Consider the following 14,375-nt stretch of genomic DNA (forward strand, 5'->3'; position numbering starts at 1 on the left):
CTCACTTCATCGGATGCATTTGGTGGAAAATACAGAGGGGAGATTTATATACACACACGGAGAACATGAAACAATGGGTTTTATCATACACACTGTAAGGAGAGTGATCACTTAAGATGAGCCATCACCAGCAGCAGGGGGGGAGGGAGGAAAACCTTTCATGGTGACAAGCAAGGTAGGCTATTTCCAGCAGTTAACAAGAACATCTGAGGAACAGTGGGGGGTGGGGTGGGGGGAGAAATAACATGGGGAAATAGTTTTACTTTGTGTAATGACTCATCCATTCCCAGTCTCTATTCAAGCCTAAGTTAATTGTATCCAGTTTGCAAATTAATTCCAATTCCGCAGTCTCTCGTTGGAGTCTGTTTTTGAAGATTTTTTGTTGAAGAATAGCCTCCCTCAGGTCTGTAATCGAGTGACCAGAGAGATTGAAGTGTTCTCCAATTGGTTTTTGAATGTTATAATTCTTGATGTCTGATTTGTGTCCATTTATTCTTTTACGTAGAGACTGTCCAGTTTGACCAATGTACATGGCAGAGGGGCATTGCTGGCACATGATAGCATATATCACATTGGTAGATGCGCAGGTGAACGAGCCTCTGATAGTGTGGCTGATGTGATTAGGCCCTATGATGGTGTCCCCTGAATAGATATGTGGTCAGAGTTGGCAACGGGCTTTGTTGCAAGGATAGGGTTCCTGGGTTAGTGGTTCTGTTGTGTGGTGTGTGGTTGCTGGTGAGTATTTGCTTCAGATTGGGGGGCTGTCTGTAAGCAAGGACTGGCCTGTCTCCCAAGATCTGTGAGAGTGATGGGTCATCCTTCAGGATGGGTTGTAGATCCTTGATGACGCGTTGGAGAGGTTTTAGTTGCGGGCTGAACGTGATGGCTAGTGGCGTTCTGTTATTTTCTTTGTTGGGCCTGTCCTGTAGTAGGTGACTTCTGGGTACTCTTCTGGCTCTGTCAATCTGTTTCTTCACTTCAGCAGGTGGGTATTGTAGTTGTAGGAATGCATGATAGAGATCTTGTAGGTGTTTCTCTCTGTCTGAGAGGTTGGAGCAAATGCGGTTATATCGTAGCGCTTGGCTGTAGACAATGGATCGAGTGGTATGATCTGGATGAAAGCTAGAGGCATGTAGGTAGGAATAGCGGTCAGTAGGTTTCCGATATAGGGTGGTGTTTATGTGACCATCGCTTATTAGCACCGTAGTGTCCAGGAAGTGGATCTCTTGTGTGGACTGGTCCAGGCTGAGGTTGATGGTGGGATGGAAATTGTTGAAATCATGGTGGAATTCCTCAAGGGCTTCTTTTCCATGGGTCCAGATGATGAAGATGTCATCAATGTAGTGCAAGTAGAGTAGGGGCATTAGGGGACGAGAGCTGAGGAAGCGTTGTTCTAAGTCAGCCATAAAAATGTTGGCATACTGTGGGGCCATGCGGGTACCCATCGCAGTGCCGCTGATTTGAAGGTATACATTGTCACCAAATGTGAAATAGTTATGGGTCAGGACAAAGTCACAAAGTTCAGCCACCAGGTTAGCCGTGACAGTATCGGGGATAGTGTTCCTGACGGCTTGTAGTCCATCTTTGTGTGGAATGTTGGTGTAGAGGGCTTCTACATCCATAGTGGCTAGGATGGTGTTTTTAGGAAGATCACCGATGGATTGTAGTTTCCTCAGGAAGTCAGTGGTGTCTCGAAGATAGCTGGGAGTGCTGGTAACGTAGGGCCTGAGGAGGGAGTCTACATAGCCAGACAATCCTGCTGTCAGGGTACCAATGCCTGAGATGATGGGGCATCCAGGATTTCCAGGTTTATGGATCTTGGGTAGCAGATAGAATACCCCAGGTCAGGGTTTTAGGGGTGTGTCTGTGCGGATTTGTTCTTGTGCTTTTTCAGGGAGTTTCTTGAGCAAATGCTGTAGTTTCTTTTGGTAACTCTCAGTGGGATCAGAGGGTAATGGCTTGTAGAAAGTGGTGTTGGAGAGCTGCCTAGTAGCCTCTTGTTCATACTCCGACCTATTCATGATGATGACAGCACCTCCTTTGTCAGCCTTTTTGATTATGATGTCAGAGTTGTTTCTGAGTCTGTAGATGGCATTGTGTTCTGCACGGCTGAGGTTATGGGGCAAGTGATGCTGCTTTTCCACAATTTCAGTTCGTGCACGTCGACGGAAGCACTCTATGTAGAAGTCCAGTCTGTTGTTTTGACCTTCAGGAGGAGTCCACCCAGAATCCTTCTTTTTGTAGTGTTGGTAGGAAGGTCTCTGTGGGTTAATATGTTGGTCAGAGGTGTGTTGGAAATATTCCTTGAGTCGGAGATGTCGAAAATAGGATTCTAGGTCACCACAGAACTGTATCATGTTCGTGGGGGTGGAGGGGCAAAAGGAGAGGCCCCGAGATAGGACAGATTCTTCTGCTGGGTTAAGAGTATAGTTGGATAGATTAACAATATTGCTGGGTGGGTTACGGGAACCACTGTTGTGGCCCCTTGTGGCATGTAGTAGTTTAGATAGCTTAGTGTCCTTTTTCTTTTGTAGAGAAGCAAAGTGTGTGTTGTAAATAGCTTGTCTAGTTTTTGTAAAGTCCAGCCATGAGGAAGTTTGTGTGGAAGGTTGGTTCTTTATGAGAGTATCCAGTTTTGAGAGCTCATTCTTAATCTTTCCCTGTTTGCTGTAGAGGATGTTGATCAGGTGGTTCCGCAATTTCTTTGAGAGTGTGTGGCACAACTGTCAGCATAGTCTGTGTGGTATGTAGATTGTAATGGATTTTTTACCTTCAGTCCTTTTGGTATGATGTCCATCTGTTTGCATTTGGAGAGGAAGATGATGTCTGTCTGTATCTGTGTGAGTTTTTTCATGAAGTTGACAGATTTCCACTCTATACGGCTAAATTCAGTGCCTTGCATAATGACAGGTTTCAGAGTAGCAGCCGTGTTAGTCTGTATTCGCAAAAAGAAAAGGAGTACTTGTGGCACCTTAGAGACTAACAAATTTATTTGAGCATAAGCTTTCGTGAGCTACAGCTCACTTCATCGGATGCATTTGGTGCCATGTACATTGGTCAAACTGGACAGTCTCTACGTAAAAGAATAAATGGACACAAATCAGACATCAAGAATTATAACATTCAAAAACCAATTGGAGAACACTTCAATCTCTCTGGTCACTCGATTACAGACCTGAGGGTGGCTATTCTTCAACAAAAAAAACTTCAAAAACAGACTCCAACGAGAGACTGCGGAATTGGAATTAATTGCAAACTGGATACAATTAACTTAGGCTTGAATAGAGACTGGGAATGGATGAGTCATTACACAAAGTAAAACTATTTCCCCATGTTATTTCTCCCCCCACTCCACCCCCCACTGTTCCTCAGATGTTCTTGTTAACTGCTGGAAATAGCCTACCTTGCTTGTCACCATGAAAGGTTTTCCGCCCTCCCCCCCTGCTGCTGGTGATGGCTCATCTTAAGTGATCACTCTCCTTACAGTGTGTATGATAAAACCCATTGTTTCATGTTCTCCGTGTATGTATATAAATCTTCCCTCTGTATTTTCCAAATGCATCCGATGAAGTGAGCTGTAGCTCACGAAAGCTTATGCTCAAATAAATTTGTTAGTCTCTAAGGTGCCACAAGTACTCCTTTTCTTTTCATTATGTAAGTACATGAGTGAAGTGGGGAGACTTTGGTGGGAGGATCAATAATGCCCCAACCCAGAAAACCCCAATCCTTTCTCTTCCCAGCCTCTCTTTTGTTTGGCATCAGGAAGTTCATACCCTGAAGAATGAATTTTCCATGGAGGATTTTGTTTTTTATTAGTTATTTTATGTTCTGGCCCATATCTGTTTTAGCAGCACAGCAGGATTGATTGGTATCAGCTGAGATCCAAGGACTCCTGATGAATTACTGCTGGACTCTTTTATGCCTGGTGCACCAATACTGCAGAACAAGAGTAATGCAAAATGATCCTGCTGAGGCTTCTTGAGATGACAGCTCCATGGTCTGTGGGAAGGCTAGGTGGCAGAGCAAGTTACCACACTAGCCTTTCACCTCTAAAGACCTGAGTTCAAAACCTGTGTAATGCAAAAGTGAGCATGGAAGTCTCATCCTAGACTATGTTAGTGAACATCACAACCCCCTTCTCCCCACACACACATTAGCATGATTGGCAGTTTCTGCCCAGGACTGAAACAGCATATGCTGCTGCAGGTCAGGGCTGAGTTCCATTGACAGCTGTGTGGAGGAAGCATGTACCACAGTGGGCCTGATTCTCCACTGCTTTACACCTTGTGTAGTCATTTACACCTCCAGAATGTCCTTTATGATCACTAAATTTATTCACCAATTTAAATAAACTCCTATCCAGCATCCTGTTCAAAAAGATCCATCTGCCAGGCCCTCAAGATGCACAAGAGAAGATGATAATGTATATGCCTGGCTAATGTAATATTGACACACTGTCCAAAATCAGATCTTGAAAAATTTTCTAGCCACCTACCACACAAAGAATTAAAATGATTAGCCAGAGTTTGATACAGGTAATAGAGAATGGGTGCACTAGCAAATCCAGAGAAAATCCCAGTCCCCTGCAACCCAAGCTGCGGGAGGGTGCTTGGGATTTGTACCAGAGTGTTCTTCCTGGATCCTGCTTGGGGGTTCCATATTGCATATCAGCCTCTAGCTAGTAGACATTTGATAAATCAGATGCTCACTCCACAGTCTGTCTCTTCTCCCACATCCACAGCCTCTGGGCTGGTTTAAATGGAAGAGGTTCTCAGATACTCTACCTCTCTCTCAGCCTCCTAATTGAGGCAAATGAGGGGCAGGGGGTCCAAAGGTATACTCTACCTCCCTCACCCTCTGCTTTTTGGATCCTCTTCCTCAAGAGTTGCCTCTGCTGCTGCTCACAGCTATGGCAGGCAGCTGCAATGTGAAACTGACATTATTCTGGACAACTTCCTTGCTTCCAAAAGAGTTCTGAATGCCATCCGTGAAACTGCCCCTAGTCTTGTTAATTTCATTCTACTGCTGCTGCAGCTTATGCAACGAAGCCATCTCTATGCAGACTCAGCAGGTTACACACACTTTATATTTAGAAGATGATTTTATTTGGAACCACAAGGGCCGGAAAACTTTTCTTTGAGGAGAAGACTTTCAAAGGCACAAATGGGAGTTAAACACAAAATTCTCATTGAAAGTCAAAATCTCCTGAAAGCATCAGTTATGCAGAAGTTGATGATATAACCTCCACACACATGTGCACACACACACTTCCCAGACATTTGCCAAAGAAAGTTTCCCCACACGCCACTGGCAAATGGATAGCTGGCTTTGTCAAGTCCTAAACCATTTTACTACAATAAGCATTTTAACACATCTTTTCAGCAGTTCACTACTCATTATCCAGTCAAAGGAAACAAAGTTTCCAGGTGTGAAATGATATGTGGCTTTGTTTATATATATATATATATATATATATATATAAATACACACACAGATAGATATAGATACACACACGCACATATGTACAGATATAGATACACACACTGTCATAAATATAAAGGGAAGGCTAACCACCTTTAAATCCCTCCTGGCCAGAGAAAAATCCTTTCACCTGTAAAGGGTTAAGAAGCTAAAGATAACCTCTCTGGCACCTGACCAAAATGACCAATGAGGAGAAAAGATACTTTCAAAGCTGGAGGGGGGCAGGAAACAAAGGGTTCTCTCTCTCTCTCTGTCTGTGTGTTTTTCTTTTGCTGGGACCAGAGCAGGAATGCAGGTCAGAAATCCTGTAAAGGGTTAATAAGCAATCTAGTTAGATATGCATTAGATTCTGTTTTGTTTAAATGGCTGATAAAATAAATTGTGCTGAATGGAATGTATATTCCGGTTTCTGTGTCTTTTTGTAACTTAAGGTTTTGCCTAAAGGGATTCTCTATATTTTCAATCTGATTACCCTGTAAGGTATTTACCATCCTGATTTTACAGAGGTGATTCTTTTACTTTTTCTTCAATTAAAATTCTTCTTTTAAGAACCTGATTGCTTTTTCCTTGTTCTTAAAATCCAAGGGTTTGGGTCTGTGTTCACCTATGCAAATTGGTGAGGATTATTATCAAGCCTTCCCCAGGAAAGGGGGTGTAGAGCTTGGGAGGATTTGGGGGAGAAAGACATTTCCAAGTGGGCTCTTTCCCAGTTATATTTGTTAGATGCTTGGTGGTGGCAGCAATAAAGTCCAGGGACAAAACGAAAAATAGTTTGTACCTTGGGGAAGTTTTAACCTAAGCTGGTAAAAATAAGCTTAGGGGATTTTCCATGCAGGTCTCCACATCTGTACCTAGAGTTCAGAGTGGGGAAGAAACCTTGACACACACTGATAAAGATATATATACACACACAGATATATCTATATGTCTGTGTGTGTGTGTGTATCTATATCTGTATATGTGTGTGTGTATGTATATCTATATGTGTGTATGTATGTGCGTGTGTATCTACATTTCTCTGTGTGTATATGTATATCTGTGTGTGTGTGTGTGTGTGTGTGTGTGTGTATGGATATATATCTATATCTGTGTGTGTATCTATATCTGTGTGGGTGTGTATATACATAGAATCATAGAATATTAGGGTTGGAAGAGACCTCAGGAGGTCATCTAGTCCAGTGCTACTCAAAGTGGTTGTCCGCAGATCGGTGCCGGTCCATGAGCCATCGGCTGCCGATCTGTGCGCACATTGGAAAAAAAAATTGCCGGTCCCCCACATCAGATAGCTTTAGAAGCCCTGATCTACTCCAATCCCCTGCTCAAAGAAGGACCAACACCAACTAAATCATCCCAGCCAGGGCTTTATCAAGCCGGGCCTTAAATACCTTTAAGGATGGAGATTCCACCACCTCCTTAGGTAACCCATTCCAGTGCTTCACCACCCTCCCAGTGAAATAGTGTTTCCTAATATCCAACCTAGACCTTCCCCACTGCAACTTGAGAGCATTGCTTCTTGTTCTGTCATCTGCCACCACTGAGAACAGCTGAGTTTCATCCTCTTTGGAACCCCCCTTCAGGTAGATAAAGGCTGCTATCAAATCCCCCCTCACTCTGCAGACTAAACAAATCCAGTTCCCTCAGCCTCTCCCTTAAGTCACGTGTCCCAGCCCCCTGATCATTCTCGTTTCCCTCCGCTGGACTATCTCCAATTTGTCCATATCCTTTCTGTACTGGGGGCCCCCAAACTGGATGCAATACTCCAGATGTGGCCATACCAGTGCCAAATAAGGATAATAATCACTTTCCTCGATCTGCTGGCAATGCTCCTACTAATGCAGCCCAATATGCCATTAGCCTTCTTGGCAACAAGGGCACACTGCTGACTCATATCCAGCTTCTCGTCCACTGTAATCCCCAGGTCCTTTTCTGCAGAACAGCTGCTTAGCTGCTTAGCAGGTCTCTGCACATGTCCGTGTTGAACCTTATCAGATTTCTTTTGGCCCAATCCTCCAATTTGTCTAGGTCACTCTGGACCTTATCCCTACCCCCCAGCATATCTACCTCTCCCCACAGCATAGTGGCATCCGCAAACTTGCTGAGGATGCAATCTATCCCTTCGTCCAGATCATTAATAAAGATGTTGAATAAAACCGGCCCCAGGACCAACCTCTGAGGCACTCCACTTGATACTGGCTGCCAACTAGACATTGAGCCATTGATCACTACCCGTTAAGCCTGATAATTTAGCCAGCTTTCTATCCACCTTATAATACATTCATCCAATCCATACTTTTTTAACTTGCTGGCAAAAATACTGTGGGAGACCGTATCAAAAGCTTTGCTAAAGTCAAGATAGATCACATCCACTGCCTTCCCCATATCCACAGAGCCAGTTATCTTCTCATAGAATGCAATCAGGTTGGTCAGGCATGACTTGCCCTTGGTGAATCCATGTTGACTGTTCCTGACGACCTTCCTCTCCTCCAAGTGCTTCAAAATGGTTTCCTTGAGGACCTGCTCCATGATTTTTCCAGGGACTGAGATGAGACTGACCGGTCTGTAGTTCCCTGGGTTCTCCTTCTTCCCTTTTTTAAAGATGGGCACTATATTTGTCTTTTTCCAATCATCCAGGACTTCCCCTGATCGCCACGAGTTTTCAAAGGTAATGGCCAATGGCTCTGCAATCACATCAGCCAATTCCCTCAGCACCCTTGGATGCATTAGATCTGGACCCATGGACTTGTGCATGTCCAGCTTTTCTAAATAGCTGTTAACCTGTTCTTTCACCACTGATGGCTGCTCACCTCCTCCCCATAGTGTGTTGCCCAGGACAGCAGTGTGGGAGCTGACCTTGTCTGTGAAGACTGAGGCAAAAAAAAGCATGGAGTTCTTCAGCTTTTTCCACATCATCTGTCACTAGGTTGCCTCCCCCATTCATTAAGGGTCCCACACTTTCCCTGACCTTTTTCTTGTTGCTAACATACCCATAGAAACCCTTCTTGTTACCCTTTACATCTCTTGCTAGCTGCAACTCCAGTTGTGTTTTACTCCTCCCTAGTCATCTGACCAAGTTTCCACTCCTTGTAAGCTTCCTTTTTATGTTTAAACTCATTGAAGACTTCACTGTTAAGCCAAGCTGGTTGCCTGCCATATTTGCTATTCTCTTTGCAAATCGGGATGGTTTGTTCCTGCACCCTCAATAAGGCTTCTTTAAAATACAGCCAGCTTTCCTGGACTCCTTTTCCCCACATATTAGCCTCCCAGGGGATACTGCCCATCAGTTCCCTAAGGGAGTCAAAGTCTGCTTTACTGAAGTCCAGGGTCCGTATTTTGCTACTCTTCTTTCTTCCTTTTGTGGGGATCCTGAACTCAACCATCTCATGGTCACTGCTACGCAGGTTGCCCCCCACTTCTACTTCCCCTATCAATTCTTCCCTGTTTGTAAGCAGCAGGTCAAGAGGAGAATGGCCCCAGGTTGGTTCCTCCAGTAATTGGACCAGGAAGTTGTCCCCAACATTCTCCAAAAACTATCTATGTATATCTGTGTGTGTGTGTGTGTGTATCTATTGTGACAGACCCAGACCAGTGGGATACAGGAGTCTGGTAGAAGGCAAATATGTTGGCCACTGAATGAACAGTTTTCTGTTCCCTGAATGATCAGAGCAGGGGCTGCCCTAGAGCAATAAAGAACCTGCCAGAACCAATTAAGACCAGCAAGCTAATCAAGACACCTGGAGCAAATTAAGACCTTTCTAGATTCAATTATGGCAGGCAGGCTAATCAGGACACCTGGTTTAAAAAGGACCTCCCATCAGTTAGTAGGGGGGCATGCCAGGAGTAGGCAGTGAGAGAGCATGAAGAGTTCAAGCGTGATCAGGCTTTGGGAGAAAGATCCTGCAGTGAGGATAAAGAAGGTGCTGGGGGGAAGGCAATGGGGAAGTAGCCTAGGGAGTTGTAGCTGATACAGGGAACATTGTGGACAGCTGCTATCCACAGGGCCCTGGGCTGGAACCCGGTGTAGAGGGTGGGCTTGGGTTCCCCTCCATCCCCTCAACTCCTGATTGGACACAGGAGGAGTGGACCTGGTCTGTGAGAAACACCAGAAGGGATGATCTAAATTGGAAAGGGATCTGCCCTGTCCCTGACCCACTAGGTGGGACACAGAGACTGCGGGTATTGTTCTCCCTTTTCCCCATGCTGGCCAGTGATGAGGCTAATTGAGTGAACGACAGATCTGAGCCATGAAAGTAGCCAAGCTGAGGGCTGCCGTGAACCTCTGAGGTGAGAAAATCCACCAATATGCACAGGACCCACCAAGGCAGAGGGGGAACTTTGTCACAGTGTGTGTATATATATATATATATATATATATATATATTAGATTTCTCTGTCTGTGTCTATATCTGTGGGTGTGTTTCTGTGTGTGGTGTGTGTATGGGTGTAGTCTGTCTATGGGTGTGGTCTGTGTGTGTGTCTATGTGTGGGGGCGTGTGTGTGTCAATGTATGTGTGTGTCTATATGGCTATATCCAGGTGTGTGTGCCTGTGTGTCTATATGTGTTGTGCGTGTGTGTGTTTATATGTGTTGTGTGGGTGTCTATATGGCCATATCTATGTGCGTGTGTCTGTCTATGTCCGTGTGTGTGTGTACATGTCTGTCTGTCTATATGTCTATTTCTATATGTGTGGGGTCTGTGTGTGTGTGTTTCTATATCTATATGCGTGGTGTGCATGTGCGCATATGTTTATATGCATGGGGTGTTTGTGTATCTATATGGCTATATCTTTATGTGTGGTGTGTATGTGTCTATATCTATATGTGGTGTATGTGTCTGCCGGTGTGTCTATATGGCCATATCTGTGTGTGTACATCTATATGTGTGTGTGGGGGGGGGGTGTCTATATGGCCATATCTATATGGGTGTGCCTGTGTGTGTATGTCTGTGTCTGTGTCTATAGGTGTGGTGTCTGTGTGGTGTTTGTTTGTGTGTGTGTCAATGTGGGTGCTGTGAGTGGTTGTCTATATATGTGGGTTGGGGGTGTGTGTGTGGCCATATTTATATGTGTGGTGTGCGTGTATCTGTCTGTCCATATGTGTGTGGGGTGTGTGTGTGTGTGTGTTGCATATTTCTATATGTGTGTGGGGGGGAGTGCGTGTGTACATGTCTGTGTCCGTATGTCTATATCTGTGTGGTGTGTGTGTGTCTATATGTTTGGGCTGTGTGTGTTTGCATATGTCTATAGTTGTGGGGGGGGTGTGTGTGTGTGTGTGTGTGTGTTGACATCTCTGTATGTGTGGTGCATTTGTGTGCCTGTGTATCTATTTGGGGTGTGTGTGTGCGCGCCTATATCTATATGGTGTGTGTGTGTGTGTGTGTGTCTATGTCTACATGTATGGAGTGTGTGTTTGCATACGTCTATATGTGTGGGGTGTGTGTGTGTCTGTGTCTATATGTCTAAATCTGTGTGTGTGTGTGTGTGTGTGTGTGTGTGTGTGTGTGTGTGCATACAGATGTGGTCTCATATCAAAAGATATATACTAGCATTAGAAAAGGTTCAGAGAAGAGCAACTAAAATGATTAGGGTTTTGGAACGGGTCCCATAAGAGGAGAGATTAAAGAGGCTAGGACTTTTCAGCTTGGAAAAGAGGAGACTAAGAGAGGATATGATAGAGGTATATAAAATCATGAGTGGTGTGAATAAGGAAAAGTTATTTACTTGTTCCCATAATACAAGAACTAGAGGCCACCAAACAAAATGAATGGTTAGCAGGTTTAAAACAAATAAAAGGAAGTTCTTCTTCACACAGCGCACAGTCAACCTGTGGAACTCCTTGCCTGAGGAGGTTGTGAAGGCTAGGACTATAACAGGGTTTAAAAGAGAACTGGATAAATTCATGGAGGTTAAGTCCATTAATGGCTATTAACCAGGATGGGTAAGGAATGGTGTCCCTAGTCTCTGTTTGTTTGTCAGAGGGTGGAGATGGACACAGGAGAGAGATCACTAGATCATTCCTGTTAGGTTCACTCCCTCTGGGGCATCTGGCTCTGGCCACTGTCGGTAGACAGGATACTGGGCTGGATGGACCTTTGGTCTGACCCAGTAAGGCCGTTCTTGTGTGGGTGTGTGTGTAAATACATTTTTATTAGGGCTGTCAAGTGATTAAAAAATTAATCACGATTAATCATGCTATTAAACAATAGAATACAATATACACACAGAGATGGACAGATATAGCTATATATATACACACACACACACAGATATCTATATCTAACCATGTTAAGCAGAAGTGGTTAAATGGGACTATGCAAAATGAAATCATATTATAATGGAACTGCTGACACAACATTAGCTACAGTGTGTATGGCAGGATAGCAAAACTATAATTACAATTTCTCAGTAAATCCAGTTTTTACATATCCAAGAAGTCATACTCCCCCACACTTTTCTCAGAGTGGTATGAGCTTTTGATCTCTTGCTACCTCTTCGATTCTTTGATCCATGGTTTCAATCAAACCAACTAAGAAAACCATCATTTAAAAAAAAAAAAACAGGTTCAAAAATGCTTCGGTGGTTGTAACAGACAAAGAAAAGTACTTTTTATTAAAAAAAATCCCAACAACAAAAAGTTAAAAGGGCAAAATCAGAATGAAAGATAGGTAGAAAACTAGTATTCATCTTTCTCAAAACAATCTACGTATGCATTCCTAAAGCCCCAGTCACCACAGTTTCTAGAAAATAAATACATGGGACTTGTTTCTTGCCTTAATATAAGCCATAAAACAGGAGTTCAATATAGTGATAAGCAACCTACATATGCCTTTATACTTAAATCTACTTGAATCTTGTCCTTTCCAAAAACAAAGTTTAAAAATAGTTTCAAGTACTACACCACCCTCTGTCCCCCTGACAATGGTGGTGGTTTTACAATCACATTTTCCTGTTTTGTTTTTGTTTTAAATGTATTTTCCCTCTCGTTTGCTAAAGGAAAGACCCAGACAAACAACAAAGGACATTGACTACCTAGGGGAAACAGTTAAACTGACTATAAACAGTGTTGCTAAAATTCACAAAGAAATCAAACAAAGAATAGAGAAAATAGTTGGCTAATTTGCTTTAGTTATATCAGCCTTGGGTGTTCCTTGTTCAAAAGATGTTAAAGTGTTCAGAGAGTGCCACTAATAATACTATTTTCTTTGATAAAGTGCAATCCCTTCACTCCATCGCTTAGTTTATGAATACTGTAAAACCAATTAAAATACAATACTAAGTATTATGGACCTGATCCAGTGCCTTTAACTTCAACAAGCATTCGATTGGACCCTAACACATCTTAAAACATATGACATCAAGAATACAAAAAAAAAAGGGTTAAATGGCCATCATTACCCAAAGGGGAAGGGGGCCTCATGATGGGGCAGAGACTGGTAAAAACACCCTTCTCTGAAAACTGAATGTTTCTAGTGGCTGTTTGAATGTGGAGAGGGCTGGACATCTGGGGGGTGGGCAGATAGGAGTCCTCTAGAAGTATCCAGGAATGATGAGGTGGGGGATTCAACTCCCATATCTAGTGGCATCCAGGGGTGATGTGGCTCTGATTCCTATAGCTAGCAGCAGCTGGAGGTGGGCTAACTCCGAGTCCCACACATGGCCAAAAGGCAACAAGAAGAAGTTGTGAATGAATTTTGACCCTTTTCAGGAATGACAAATAATTCATCGACATTTTCAGACTCTGACCTGCTTCCTTCAACACTAGGGCCACCTTAGCAATACTTAGGTCCACAGCGTGGGCATGCAACCCCTATTGTGGGATGCCCCAACTCCTCTTGGGGGCCATGGTGATGACTTGCCAGGAGGCCACGGGCAGCAAAACAGGGCAGATTATGGCTCCTGCCACCTGTACAGCAGAGCATGGCCCCGAACAAACAGCCACCTGCCTAGTCTACCTGGGCCAAGGCAGTGCTGGGAATAGGGCTGCCAACCCTCCAGGATTGTCCTGGAGTATCCAGGAATTAAAAGATTGAGCCTTCCAGGAATACGGCCAATCAAAGTTGGCAACCCCAACTGTGGGGCAGGCCAGCCCGCCCCCTTTGAGGGGCATGAGCAGCGCCCATAGCAATTCCCAGGAAGGGTCTTGTGCCCAGGGCCGGTGCAACCACTAGGTGAACTGGGGGGGGGGGCTGTGCACCCTCCAGGGAAGTTCCAGGGACGGGGAGGGGGAAACCTGGTCTGGGGAGCAGCCCTTGGGCGCAGCTGGCCCTGAGGTCTATAAAGGCTCGTTGGGATTTGCCCCTCATTGTGCGGGGAGGGGGGAGGCGCAAGGTGGAAGTTTCGCCTAAGGCGCAAAATATCCTTGCACTGGCCTTGCTTGTGCCTCGGCCTGGGGTGCCCCGACATCACATGCTGGCACCTCTGCCAGGCCGTGCTAAGGCGGTGCCCCCACCCCGGGGCTGAACCAGGCGCTGTCCTCCGGGCCTCGCCACCCCCCGACCCTTAGGCCAGCCAGGGGGGCAGAGAGTACGCACCAGCCTGCCCAGCTTCCCCCTCCCGCGCTGTGGAATGGCCCCGTCGTCAAGCATCAGACGCCTGAGCCTGTTGCTAGGGGACAAAACCATTCCAGCAGGGAGGGGGGTTCAGCCCCCCCCCCCGCCTGTGAAATATTAACAGTCCTAAATTCAGTGGTTCGTTCCTACAAGGGCTACTTCTGCCCCCATAGCTCAGATGTCCCCGCGTTTGTATGGCGTTTGAATGTGCATTGCGCCCTCCCCGCCTTTAGTGAATTTGGTTGCGTCCAAGCAGAGCCCTGAAGGGGAGGAGAAGTGTGGAAGACGAAGAGAGTGGGACGCAGCTTCAGGCTAGAACGTCCCATGCCAACCCGGAAGTTGGCCTTTC

At 45.0% G+C, this 14,375-nt stretch overlaps 1 protein-coding gene across 1 annotated transcript in view; it reads right to left on the reverse strand.

Moving 5' to 3' along the window:
• DNAH1 (dynein axonemal heavy chain 1) overlaps positions 1–14,073 on the reverse strand; it is a 132,761-nt gene extending 118,688 nt beyond the window's left edge. Inside the window, exon 1 of the mRNA XM_038408554.2 lies at positions 14,009–14,073. The gene's annotated coding sequence lies outside the window, so the exon portion shown is untranslated. The remainder of the gene's footprint in view (positions 1–14,008) is intronic.
• Positions 14,074–14,375: the final 302 nt, after the last annotated feature.

This window comes from Dermochelys coriacea, chromosome 7, assembly GCF_009764565.3.
Source record: "Dermochelys coriacea isolate rDerCor1 chromosome 7, rDerCor1.pri.v4, whole genome shotgun sequence".
NCBI classification, from domain to species: Eukaryota; Metazoa; Chordata; order Testudines; family Dermochelyidae; genus Dermochelys; species Dermochelys coriacea.